General features: G+C 37.3%; 1 non-coding gene across 1 annotated transcript; it reads left to right on the top strand.

Moving 5' to 3' along the window:
• Nucleotides 1–6,558: 6,558 nt before the first annotated feature.
• On the top strand, nt 6,559–6,664 carry LOC129488902 (U6 spliceosomal RNA). Its single transcript, XR_008659748.1, has one exon. It is a non-coding gene; the product is annotated as a U6 spliceosomal RNA (small nuclear RNA).
• Nucleotides 6,665–12,688: the final 6,024 nt, after the last annotated feature.

The following is a 12,688-nucleotide window of genomic DNA, read 5'->3' as shown; positions in this document are numbered from 1 at the left end:
CGACGTAACATTTATCATACTTTTTGGGGGTAGCTATCTGACTTTCTTACAATATTACACATTGAGCAGGAACCAAGTCTACCCTTTTTATTGTTTGTGCTATACTGTACAGTAAGCACTGTACCTAGAACATAATAGGCACAGTATGTGTTGAATGAAGGCAGGAATAAGTATTCATTTTGGTGTCTGTTTCATCAAAAGAGTTATAAGCACTTTGAAAACAAAGAGAGGATATTTTCCTCTTTGTATCTAAATTGCCTGGCGCAATGCCTGCCCATAGTACATGCTTGATACATATCTATTGCATGAAAACAACACTTTAAACATGTCAAGTAGTATACAACCTGATTATAGGCAAAATAGTGCTTGATAGTAATTGAGCATTGAGTTTCTTATGAAAATTCTTTGCAAAATAAAAAGATTCTCAAAATAGAGTGAAACTACTTCCATAAAACAGATTGGAAATACTCCCACTACCCCAGACTATGAGCAGAAAAGTGCCAGACATTCCCCAGGCCCCTGGGCAAGTGCTTACACACCTCTAGGGCAACCCTACCCTTCTTCAAAGCACAACCATTGAGTTAGAATAGTGAAGCAGTTAGCAGAAGAAAACCATGCTTTATTAAAAAGAAAAAAAAGGAGAAAAAAAAAGAGGATGTGAAAGGTAAAGCAGGCTGGCCAGTTCATTATAATTGCTTGCTATTTCCCTATTGCATCTTAAAAACGTTAAATTTCAAGGGGCAGCTTTTTAATTTGGTGTAATTTTCTGAGGCAGCACTGAAAATAAAGATTGCTCAGAGGACCCAGATTCCCGCCAACTCTTGCCGATACTGAGGAAACATGTGCAAATGTCTGAGTTCAAATTTAACTTAAATCATTGAAAAACAAAAAAAACAGGCGGAGTTGAGCTTCACCATGAGCAAAAGCTGTTCTGCTTTCCCAGTGGGGGATCACTGCACAGCAAGTGGGAAGAAATGAGAATACCTGCCGTGGGGATTTGAGAGGGAAATTGATTGCACACATTTAAATAGATGGGGTGAAGATTTTTCCCTGGCAGTAAAACCCATGAATCCTAAGATGAAGAATTTAAGAACAAATGCTTTCAGGTGGACACTGAGAAGAACTGTGAACTTTCTTTTAACCTCCTCAATCAGGGTATCTTGGGCGCAAGCCAGGAAGTTTCCCAAACTATTGGGATAACTGTAAGTTCAGGGCAAAAGGTGAGCTGAATCCCTGCTGTGTGGATTGGTAACTCTGCCGTTTGCAGCAGAGACTGCCTCTTCCAGAGGGAACTCATCTGGAAGGCTGTGGAATCTTGGCTCTGGCCCCACTCATTTATTGGTCAGCTGGAGAAGGTGATGGAAAATGTGCCTTGGGAAAACACAGATGGGTATGTGAACCAACAATGTTGTGCTTAACCCTTCCTGGCCTTATAAGTGAGTGGTTCTCACAATGTGGTCCTAGAAGCAGCATCAGCACCACCCAGGCACATGTGAGAAATGCACATTCTCAGGCCCAGGCTGATCCCAGATGAATTGAATCAGAAACTCTTGGAGGTGGGGCCCAGCAATATGTGTTTTAAGAAGCCCTCTAGGTGATTCTGGGCACACCAAAATTGGACAACTTCTCACCTAAAATCCTGAGAAAACATGAGGAAGATTGTTTACCCAAAAGAATACAACTGTAACTTGGAATCAATCTAGCACTCATGTTAACAAAGATGAGAAAAGACAGATGGTCACTTTTTTGGAGGAGATTTGGCAACATTGGCATCATCATAAGTATCAGGTAGTATTTGAAAAGGTCGGTATACTAGTAACCTGTTGTTCTAAAATTGGCACATAGTGAACAGCCACAGCATCTCAGTGACATGCAACAGTAGACGGGTTTTCTTCTATATCTGCAAGGACAGGTTTTCTTCTATATCTTATCGTCTAAGCTCCCTCTTGAGTCTGAGTGCTGGTTCACCTAGTTTGGGCTTGTGTGGAGTGACTGGTTTGTTCCACACGTCTGTCCTCCTTTCCCTGGGACCCACCGGTAACACAGGCATGTCCTCTTCATGGTAATGGCAGAAATAGGAGAGAACAAGCAGAAACTGGGACCTCAAGGCCTGGGCCTGGAGCTGGAACATCTGTAAGATCCATCTCATTCTATTGGCCCAAGCAAGTCATGTGTCCAAGCCCAGATGGAAAACAGATTTGCCTCTGTAGTGAAAGCAATTGCAAAGTCATAGGGCAAAGGGTGTGGCTATAGGTAGGGGTACAGGATGGGGGCCTTTTACGCAATCAACCATAGTGAACAAGCTTCTCTTTGCATTTATTAGCAGTATACGCAAAACAAAACCCAAATATGAATTTGACTTTAGAGGAAAAAAAAAATGTATCCTTCATTCTTGTCCCTAAAATAATACTAATTTTAGTTGGATCAACTGTGTGATTCTCAATGAAGATATGTTAAGTCAGATTAATCATGTAAATAATTAGCAGAAGAATAAAAGAAAAAGTCATTGTTTTTAAAAACTCTTCAATAAATTGATATGTTTAAGCCACTTTGTTTCTCAATAGTATATCAAATCTAATTCTTAAAAACAAACCTGTTGGGGCTGGGTGTGGTGGCTCACACCTGGAATCCCAGCACTTTGGCAGGTGGATCACTTGAGGTCAGGAGTTCGAGACTAGCCTGGCCAACATGGCAAAACCCCGTCTCTATTAAAAATACAAAAATTAGCCAGGCATGGTAGTACACGTCTGTAGCCCCAGTTACTCAGGAGGCTGAGGCAGGAGAATCGCTTGAACCCGGGAGGCAGAGGTTGCAGTGAGCCGAGATCACATCACTATACTCCAACCTGGGCAACAGAGTTAGAATCTGTCTCAAAAAACCCAAAAGCAAACAAACCCGTGGATCAGATCTTACCTACCATGGATTTTCATTGATAAGTAAACTCTTGGTATTCTGTATCTGCAAGGAGTCATCTGATATGCATGTCTGTTTGTGAAACTAGATTTTACTACAGCTTTTTGGGGTTGGTTTAAAGACCGTGTTAGCACTGCATTCCTAATTAACTGCTGACACAAATACTAAGGGGGCAAGAGTGTTGCCCACAGCTTGCCCACAGTTACCAGGTGTAATTATGCACAGAGTAGAGATTCAAATCAAGAATAAATCAGTTTCTAGAAACATGCTGTAAGCACTCAGTGTATCACCCTGTCATTTCCCCCATTAGCATTTTCGAGGCATGCACCCAATAGAAGAAATAGCAGGTAGCTACTGTTTAGATGAATTTAACCTCTGAAGATAAGCATTTCTCCATGTTGTTGGCGAAACATAGAATTTTCTTTTTGCTTTTCACATGTAATGGGAATACAATGATTTCTTCTCATTGCAAGTCTTAGCTGAAGCAAATCTCAGATAATTTTGAAAACTCTCTCATTTTACCAGTTAACAGACATGGCCTAAAACAGTGATACAACTGTTTAAAGTCATCCAATTGGTTATGGAGGGCTAACCAGAGAAGCTAGGTTTTCTCATCACACTACACTTTTCATTTGGGAAATGGGGAGTGTTCATGGTTTGATGAATCAAGTACAGCATAGGGAGCAGAGTGTTATGGTCTGTAGACACTAGTGGGATTCAATTTTCCTGTTTGTTGAATGAGAATTATGCTTGTTATGTTATTAGAATGTTTGGGTCAGGAGCAAGTTCTTTTCAAAATAAATAATTTTATTTTGGAGAAATAAAGCAATTTGGGGAAAATTGCCACTGGCCAGTCCTTTTAAATCAATTCGTAGGGTCAGTAGACTCTAGTACTGAGGTGGGATATGCTAAGGATAGAGCGAGGGATAGAGCTCAGTGACCTTTTCAACAACTAGAGTTATTTGCTTAATTACACGTTTTATTTTTTTGAAAAAGACCTTCGAGGTACAATATGAGCAGGGAGTAGGGTGAGAACTTCTCTCAGCACCCATCACCAAGTACTCTCAGGGTACTAGCAGGTCCTCATGAAATAGGTGCTGCCAGAAGCCCACGCCTAAAATTTGCTTGGGATTCATCTCTTCCGTTTCTTTTTATGATGCTGAACCAGAGGATAAAAAGATAAAGAATTGCACAGCCTGGCACGTGAATGCTTCCCCACTGCGTGCTGCTGTTGTGGGGAGGAAGTAGCAGCCGCCAACCGCTGTTTTATTAATAATGAGGCATTCACATAAATTCCATGCAAAATTGATTTTTGACTGTTATATAAGAATCAAATACCAGGCTTTAAAAAGTAATTGAGAAATCTATTTGTAATTTACTTTGCCTATAAGAACCCGCTGTCCTGCCATAAACAATTTTACAGTATTTTCCCCCCGTTAAACAGTCATTTTTTACACATCTGTTTGGCTCCTTTTGCATGACATGCACTCAGGAGGTGTAATGAATACAGGTTTGAAACAACATGTGGCCCCCATTTCTTTCAGTTTCATCTTCAAGGGGATCTCTTGCAAGTTGTGATATCATTTTCATCACAGTACAAGTGAAGTATGTTAATGGCTAATTATCTGACACTGTGTGTTGACTGATGAGTCATAAATATGCTTTCTGGTGGTAGGAAAGCGTGATGAAAAAGCTAAGTAATGAAAAAAGAAAAAAGAAAAAAAACCCAAACCAACGAACCAAAACAGTCTGTTTCTCACTTGTCTTTAAATGCCTTAAGGGCTATGGTCAAATGGAAAGGTCTCCTGTTACCAAGAGTTTCTCTGGGAACCTATTTAATATTCAGCAGTTCTGTACATATTCAACTCTACCAAAAGTATTTAAAGTGTAATTGATTTATTTCTAATTTTTCATAAGATGGAAATTAGATGGACAAGAAAAGTTTTAAAAGACATAGGTAATGTTACATATTTTGGCTTCTACTTTCTAAGGATTATTTCTCAGAAGAGAACATGCTTCTGTTCTTATTCTAGGAATTTTTTTTTCCAAAAGAAATCCCTTAAAAAGAAAAACAAATCCCTAGTATGTTTAAAAAATCCATTCCCCATAATTTTATTGAGATACATTTCACATAAGATAAAATTCTAAGTGAATAGTTTGATAGATTTTGCTAATTGTATACAGCTGCATAACCACTGCCATGATCAAATTTGAACATTTCCATCACCCTAGAAGTTCCCTTGTGCCCCTACAGTCAATATATTCCCCCAACTCTTGGCCCAGCCAACCAACTACTGATCTGCTTTTTGTTGCTATGGTTTTGCCTTTCCTAGAATTTCATGTAGACAGAATCATAGTATGTAGCCCTCTGTGTTTACCTTTTTTCACTTAGCATAATATTTTTGAGATTCACCTATGTTGTCGAGTGCACTAACATTTTGTTCCTTTTAGAATAATACTCCATTGGATATACCACAATTTGTTTATCCATTCACTAGTTAATAGATACTTGGGTTGCTTTCAGTTTTGACGATTATGAATAATGCTGCTATAAACATTGATGTAAAATTTTGTGTGGACACATTTTTATCTCTCTTGGGTAGATATCTAGGATAAAGATTGCTGGGGCACATGGCTTGTATATATTTAACTATATAAGAAATAGTACCATTTTATACTTTCACACAGTCAATGTATGAGAGTTCAAGTTGCCCTACCTGTTCACCCATCCTTGATATTCTCAAGTGCATAGTTAGTAGCTCATTATGGTTTTAATTGACATTTCCCTCATAATTTGTGATGTAGATCATCTTTTCATGTGCTTATTAGAATTTGTATAACTTCTTTTGTGAAGAGTCTCTTCAAATCTTTTCCCCATTTTATTGGGCTCTTGTCTTCTTAAGTTGTAAGTATCTTTTATATATTCTAGATACAAGCCTTTTTGTCAGATACGTTTTGCATATCTATTATTTCAGTCTGGCTTGCCTTTTTTAACAGCTTCTTCTGAAGAGCAAAAGCTTTTACTTTTGAAAATGTTTATAAATATTTTTCCTTATGAGTTGTACTTTTGGTGTCCTGTTTAAAAATGCCTTTCCTAACTGTTGTTACAAATATTTTCTCTTATATTTTCTTCCAGAAATGTAGTAGTGTTAGTTCTTACTGTTTAGGCTTTTGATGTATTTTGTGTTAGCTTTTAAAATATGTTGTAAGGTTGTTTTTTCCCCTCTAGATACTCAGTTGTTGCAGCACTATTTTGCTGATTTTGCAATTTAGTTATGTTCACATCTTTGTCAAAAATCAACCATATAACTTTGGATTTATTTCTGGACTCTCTATTCCGTTCCATGAATCTATAGGTCTATCCTTGCCTCAGTGCTGCACTGTCTTGACGATCGTAGCTTTCTTGTGAGTCTTAGAATCAAGTAGGATAATAAATCCTTTAACTTTATTATTCTTTTTCTAATTGTTTTGGCTATTCTAGGTCCTTTCCATTTCCATATACATTTTAGCATCTGCTTTTCAATTTCTTCAAAGAAACCTGCTGGGATTTTGATTGAGATTGCATTGAATTTACAAATCAATTTAGGAAGAATTTATTTAAAAAATTAAATATATTTTAAATGACTACTAAAATTATAAACACGTGTGCTTGCTTCAGCAGCACATATGCTAAAATTGGAATAATACAGAGAAGATTAGCATGTCCCATGTGCAAGAATGACATGGAATTCGTGAAGCATTCCATATTTTTAAAAGCTCAATATTACTGATTATTAGATAAATGCAAATCAAAGCCACAATGAAATACCATCTCATGCCAGTCAGAATGGCTATGATTAAAAAGTCAAAGAATAACAGATGCTGGTGATGTTACAGAGAAAAGGGAACACTTATACACTGTTGGTGGGAGTATAAATTAGTTCAACCATGTGGAAAAAGCAATGTGGCAATTCCTGAAAGAGCTAAAAGGAGAACTACCATTTGACCTAGCAATTCCATTACTGAGTTTATACCCAGAGGAATGTAAATCATTCCACCATAAAGACACATGCATGTGAGTGTTCATTGCAGCACTATTCAGAATAGCAAAGACATGGAATCAAACTAAATGCCCATCAGTGACAGATTGGATGAAGAATGTGGCACATATATACCATAGAATACTATGCAGCCGTAAAAAAGAATGAGATCATGTCTTTTGTGGGAACATGGATGAAACTGGAGGCTGTTATCCTTAGCAAACTAATGCAGGAACAGAAAACGAAATACTGCATTTTCTCACTTATAAGTGACAGCTAAGTGATTGAGAACTCATGGGCACAAAGAGGGGAACAAGAGACACTGAGGCCTACTCGAGGGTGGAGGCTGGGAGGAGGTGAGGAGCAGAAAAAAAAAACTGTGTATTAGGCTTAATACCTGAATGATAAAATAATCTGTACAACAAACTCCCATGACATGAGTTTACCTATGTAAAAAACCTGCACATGTACCCCAAACTTAAAAGTTAAAAAATACAACATGCACACTAAAATGTGACACATACCAATTTTTAACACACTGTGGATAATTAACATGTCAACTTGTGCAAGCAGGTAAACTAGGTTTTTAGTGCAAACAGAATAAAGCTTTTTTTTGTCATCTGTTTTATCAAGGTGTGGCTTGACGTCACAAACTGCTGTTAGAAAACTATTACTGTTTGCATCTGTTAATATATGTGAATTATGATAGTCTCAATTCTATGCAATCTAAACAAAATACAGCAATCAGTTGGAAGCAGGAGTTAATACGTCTGTTGCAACTGTGTTTATCAAGACTGCTTCATGGTCGGGCGTGGTGGCTCATGCCTGTAATCCCAGAGCTTTGGGAAGCTGAGGTGGGTGGATCACGAGGTCAGGAGATCGGGACCATCCTGGCTAACAAGGTGAAACCCCATCTCTATTAAAAATACAAAAAATTAGCTGGGTATGGTGGCGGGCATCTGTAGTCCCAGCTACTCGGGAGGCTGAGGCAGGAGAAGGGCGTGAACCCCGGAGTCGGAGCTTGCAGTGAGCCGAGATCGTGCCACTGTACTCCAGCCTGGGTGACAGAGCGAGACTCTGTCTCAAAAAAAAAAAAAAAAAAAAAAAAAAGACTGCTTCATTATTCATTGACTTTATAGTAAGTATATGTAGAAATTTGAATGCTCACAAATTTATACTAATAAAAACTTCTTCAAGATGTTTTATGTATTTCAACTGCATATCTATTATTGCAGTCTGGCTTGCCTTTCTAAACAGGATTTTTTTCTGAAGAGCAAAAGCTTTTAATTTTGAAAAAGTTTATATATATATATATATATATTTTAGAATTTCAAGGTTTTACGTGAAATTCTAACAAGTTAGAGGTATTGCAATTTAGCAGAAAGAAAATAGGTTTGGAACAACAAAGACCTGAGTTTGAATGACAGCTCTACCCACAAGTAGCTTGGGCAAATTATCTGTTTCTGGGCCCAGTTTGCCTATCTGTAAAATGGGGAGAATAATGCCTGCTTCACAGGGGGGATGCAATGAAATATTACATGCAAACACTTGGTATGTGCATAGCTGATGTATACGAAGGAATGGTGTTAGAAAAGTGGGTTTGGAGTCTGGCAAAAATTTTGAAGGACCTGATGAATGTTGAAATAGATTGAAATGTGAGGAAGGAAGTTTGCTTATTTTACATATGGCTTACCTGTGGCGGTGTGCCTTCTCTGTCCACAGGTCCTTAATAGCAACTTAACATACATTTGTAGAAGCTCAGGGTGAAGACCACTATGTCACCAAGCAATGTTCTGGTGGAAAGGTCTGAAATTGAATGGACAATTGCAACTCTAAATGACTTTCCATAGGCAGTTTGAAAGCCCTCATTTCTTGGAAGCTTTCAGTAAGTGAGGGGCTTGTAGTGCGGAGTATTCTTTTCCACATAGTCCAGGAGGCATTGGCCTTGGCTGCACTTGGACATTGTTTTGCTTACTCCTCTGACTGTTGCTTTACTTCTGAGTCCCTCCTCTTTATTCCCATTTGGCACAGGCATGTCAGTGAAGTCAGCCTTGTGAACACTGTAAGTGCCTGCTGGTCATCAATGCTTGCCTTTCAGCGGCTCATTCTCCACAGCCCCAGTGCTATTGGAATTGGATGCTTAGTGAGACAATGAAATGAACAGGCATTGGGAGGCAGGAGCCCCAGATCTGTCATTTGTCCATGAACTTGCACCAGTTCCCACGTTACAGTTTCTGCTTGATACAATGCCTGACCTACTCAAGGGGCTACCATGGGGCACTGTATGAGAAATAGCATGGGGAATGTGCTTTGTAAATTGGGAAGTGCTATATAAATCTTTGGGGTTGCTGTAATAGGATGCATCTGATACCACTGTCCTTTTGTTCCATTTCCTTCTGCCATCAGAGCCACAAGAAGTTTAGTCACATCTAAATTCTCTGACTTGAATAGAATTGGGAAGAGGGTGGTGATGACTACAAACACAAACAAAAAACTGGAATCACAGACTCCTGGAGTTGGACAGGACCCCAGTGGTCATCTATTTAAAAATCTCTCTATAGAAAAAAGTAAGCATGGATCTCAAAGCCCCAGGGAAGGGAAAACCAGGCTTCCTATTGACACCTTATCTGTATCAGGGATGCACATATTTTATAGTTTATAGTTGAGGGACTCTAGGCTAAAAGACTTGCACATGAGTCGAGGCACAAAAGATTCTGGAAAGAATTAGAATATTTTGGTCTCTGGTAAGTTAACAGAAAGCAAACAAAAAATCATTCCAAGGTAAGGTGAAAAATGTATATTTCTAATTTTTAATAGAAGTATGTCTGATGCTTTATTATTTAAGTGAACAGTGTTTAGAGTTTTCAGGCACTGTTGCAAATAAAAAGTTAAAAAATCCTGGATAGATGAGACAAGCTGAATTTTACTGATTTGTTTTTTGGTTGCCATTTTATTTAGTTATTTTACTGGTTTACTGCATTTTGCTGATTCATATACTGGTTTGTTTATTAACTGTCAAATTGCTATCCCTATAAATTTAGCATATAAATGATGAATAGCTAAATAAAATGTGGTATATCCATACAATGGAATATTATTTAGCCATTAAAAGGAATGAAGTATGGATACATGCTACAACATGAATGAGATTTTAAAACATTACGCCAAGTAAGAGCAGTCACAGAGAGCCATATATTGTATGATTCAATTTATAGGAAATGTCTAGAAGAGGTAAACCACAGAAACAGAAAATAGATTAGTGATCACCAGGGGCTTGAGGGAGCCAGTCATGGCTCCTTTTGGAGTGGTGAAAATGTTCTAAAATTGGGTAATAGTGATGGTTGTGCATCCTCATTAATATACTAAAAAGTCACTAAATGGTATACTTTAAAAGGGTAAAGTTTATGGTATGTGAATTATATTTCAATTTCAACAACGGAAAAGAAATACATTGTATTATGGTTTTTTAAATTAAAAAACCCTATCTCAACAAAATTCTAATTTTAGGTAGGAAATTAGGAATATAACTTTTTAAAATAATCCATACCATGGATGAAGAACATTGATGGTGTAATTGAAAGGAACACTGGTCTTGGCAAGTGGCATGATCTTGAGCAAATCACTGAACTTCTCTTAGCCTTGGTTGTCTATAGAATAAGGAGGACAGTAATTCCTTTCTAACTCTCGGAGAGTTAATGTGAAATAATAACAATAGTATGTATTTAATGAGTTTCCATCATCTACCAGGCACTATTCCTGGCATTTTACATGTATTATTGCATTTTTCTTATGAAGCATTATTGTTATCCCAATTTTACAGGTAAAAAAATGAAATAATGTGTGTAAAATTGCTATACAATTGGAAGACGTGAATATATTATTTCACAAAATCATTAAAAATGTTTTTTCAGTTTATTAGTGATTATGTGTGCATTAGAAAAAATGAGAAAATATAAAAAGCTACAAGAAAATTAAAACCAACTCATAAACCTAACAAAACAGTAATATTTTATATATTCTCTTCCAGTTTTAAAAAGTATGTGTATATGTAAACATATATGTGTATATACATTTAAATTAGTTGCATACCATAAATACAATACTGTAAACTGCTTTTTAGAATGATTTTAATAACTGAGTATGGATGTACTCTCTTAAGCTGTGTGCTCAGGCCAGCAGCTGGTTTAAATAAGGTGCAGTGGATTCTGCTGTCATCTACTACACAGAAGTTCTCTATGTCCTAGCTAAAATGACCCTGATTTTGTTCAGATGTGTGGAAACGACTTGTTCAGTGAGGATGGGCATCCTCTCACCTTAGAAGGAGGAGGCTGGACTGATCAAAGCCCTGAATCTGGGCTGCCCATGATTCATTCCCAGACAGTCATGACGATCCCATTCTTCTTGGCCTGCAAGTAGTTTAGGGGTTAGCAAGCGACACAGTTCTGCCAATGAGACATAAAGCAATCTGTTACGGACTTTTGGAAAAGAGTTTTCTCCTGCTGAGGAGAGAGAAGCATGGGGCAAAAACCTCCTCCTGTTGGAGATGCTAGCCCTGCCTCCCTGCCACTGGCTCCTGGGCCATCTTTCCGGTGCGAGGGAAAGCCAGGGAAAGCCAGGGCCGGCTCAGCCATGCCAACCTGACCCTGTGTTCCAGCGCTGCCTTCACTCATCTGGGAACATGTGGCTTCACACTTGGTATGTGGAGTTGTAGTGTTTGAGGACCTGCAGTCCACAGTGAAATAACTAGTGTGAAACAGTGAAATAAATGATATGATATATATATATTTTAAAACATATGTATTTCTGAAATGGTTTTTTTAAAATTTAAAGCATATATACATTCATTCACCATTTTTAAAAAGTGTAGGCCAAGGTTGTTTCTTTAATTATGACTGACAATTTGGGCTTTCTGGCATAAACAATATCAATAATGCTTTTGTAATTTCTAGGTTTCTATTTTTGCTTGTTTTGAAATAGAAAACTTAGAGACAATTAAAAATTGAGCACGGACCTCTGTTAAATCAGCAGTTCTCAATCTTGAGAATCACTGCTCTGGACTTTTTGATTTGCAACAGCGACATTCCTTTCTTACTTCCTTTTTTTTAGGCAATTTGATTTTGGCTAAATTTTGCAAATCAACTTAAATTTCATAAAAGAACTGTTATCTTTCTTTTTGCATTTATAATTTCAATAGCAGTTACCAAGAACGTAAATAGGCTGGACACAGACCCATCCCACTTTTGTTAAATTCTCACCCAAATTTGGAGTGGAAAGTGTATGGGTGAAGTTCTAATGAGGAGTGCTCCATGTGCTTTACAAAGGGAGTAAAGATGACTGACTAATCAAGTAAGTAGATCAGCAGAAGTTCATTAAGAAAGATTCTACTGGATGTGGATGTGTGTTTAACCATTATCATTTTGTTAAATTTTTGTTTACACTTTTTAACTTAAAAGCTGAAATGAATATCCTTATAAATCTTTGTCTGCATAAATGATTATTAGGATACATTTCTAGAATAAGAATTATATATCAAAAAGATATGGGCATTTTGAAAGTTTTTGGCGTATATACTCAAACTGCTTTCCAAAAAGATTGTGTAAATTTGTATTCCTACCATGTCTTTACATCTTTACTAATTCAAAATATTTTAAATTAAGAAGCGTGCTAATTTTAACCCCAAATTTTGGCTTTTATTTTCTAGAAATAATTTATCTGATATAGTGAGATTGGGTGTTTAAAAATGCTTATTAACAATG

Source organism: Symphalangus syndactylus, chromosome 8 (genome assembly GCF_028878055.3).
Source record: "Symphalangus syndactylus isolate Jambi chromosome 8, NHGRI_mSymSyn1-v2.1_pri, whole genome shotgun sequence".
NCBI lineage: Eukaryota > Metazoa > Chordata > Mammalia > Primates > Hylobatidae > Symphalangus > Symphalangus syndactylus.
Note: the sequence above shows the minus strand (reverse complement) of the source record. Positions and strands in the feature narration are given on the sequence as shown.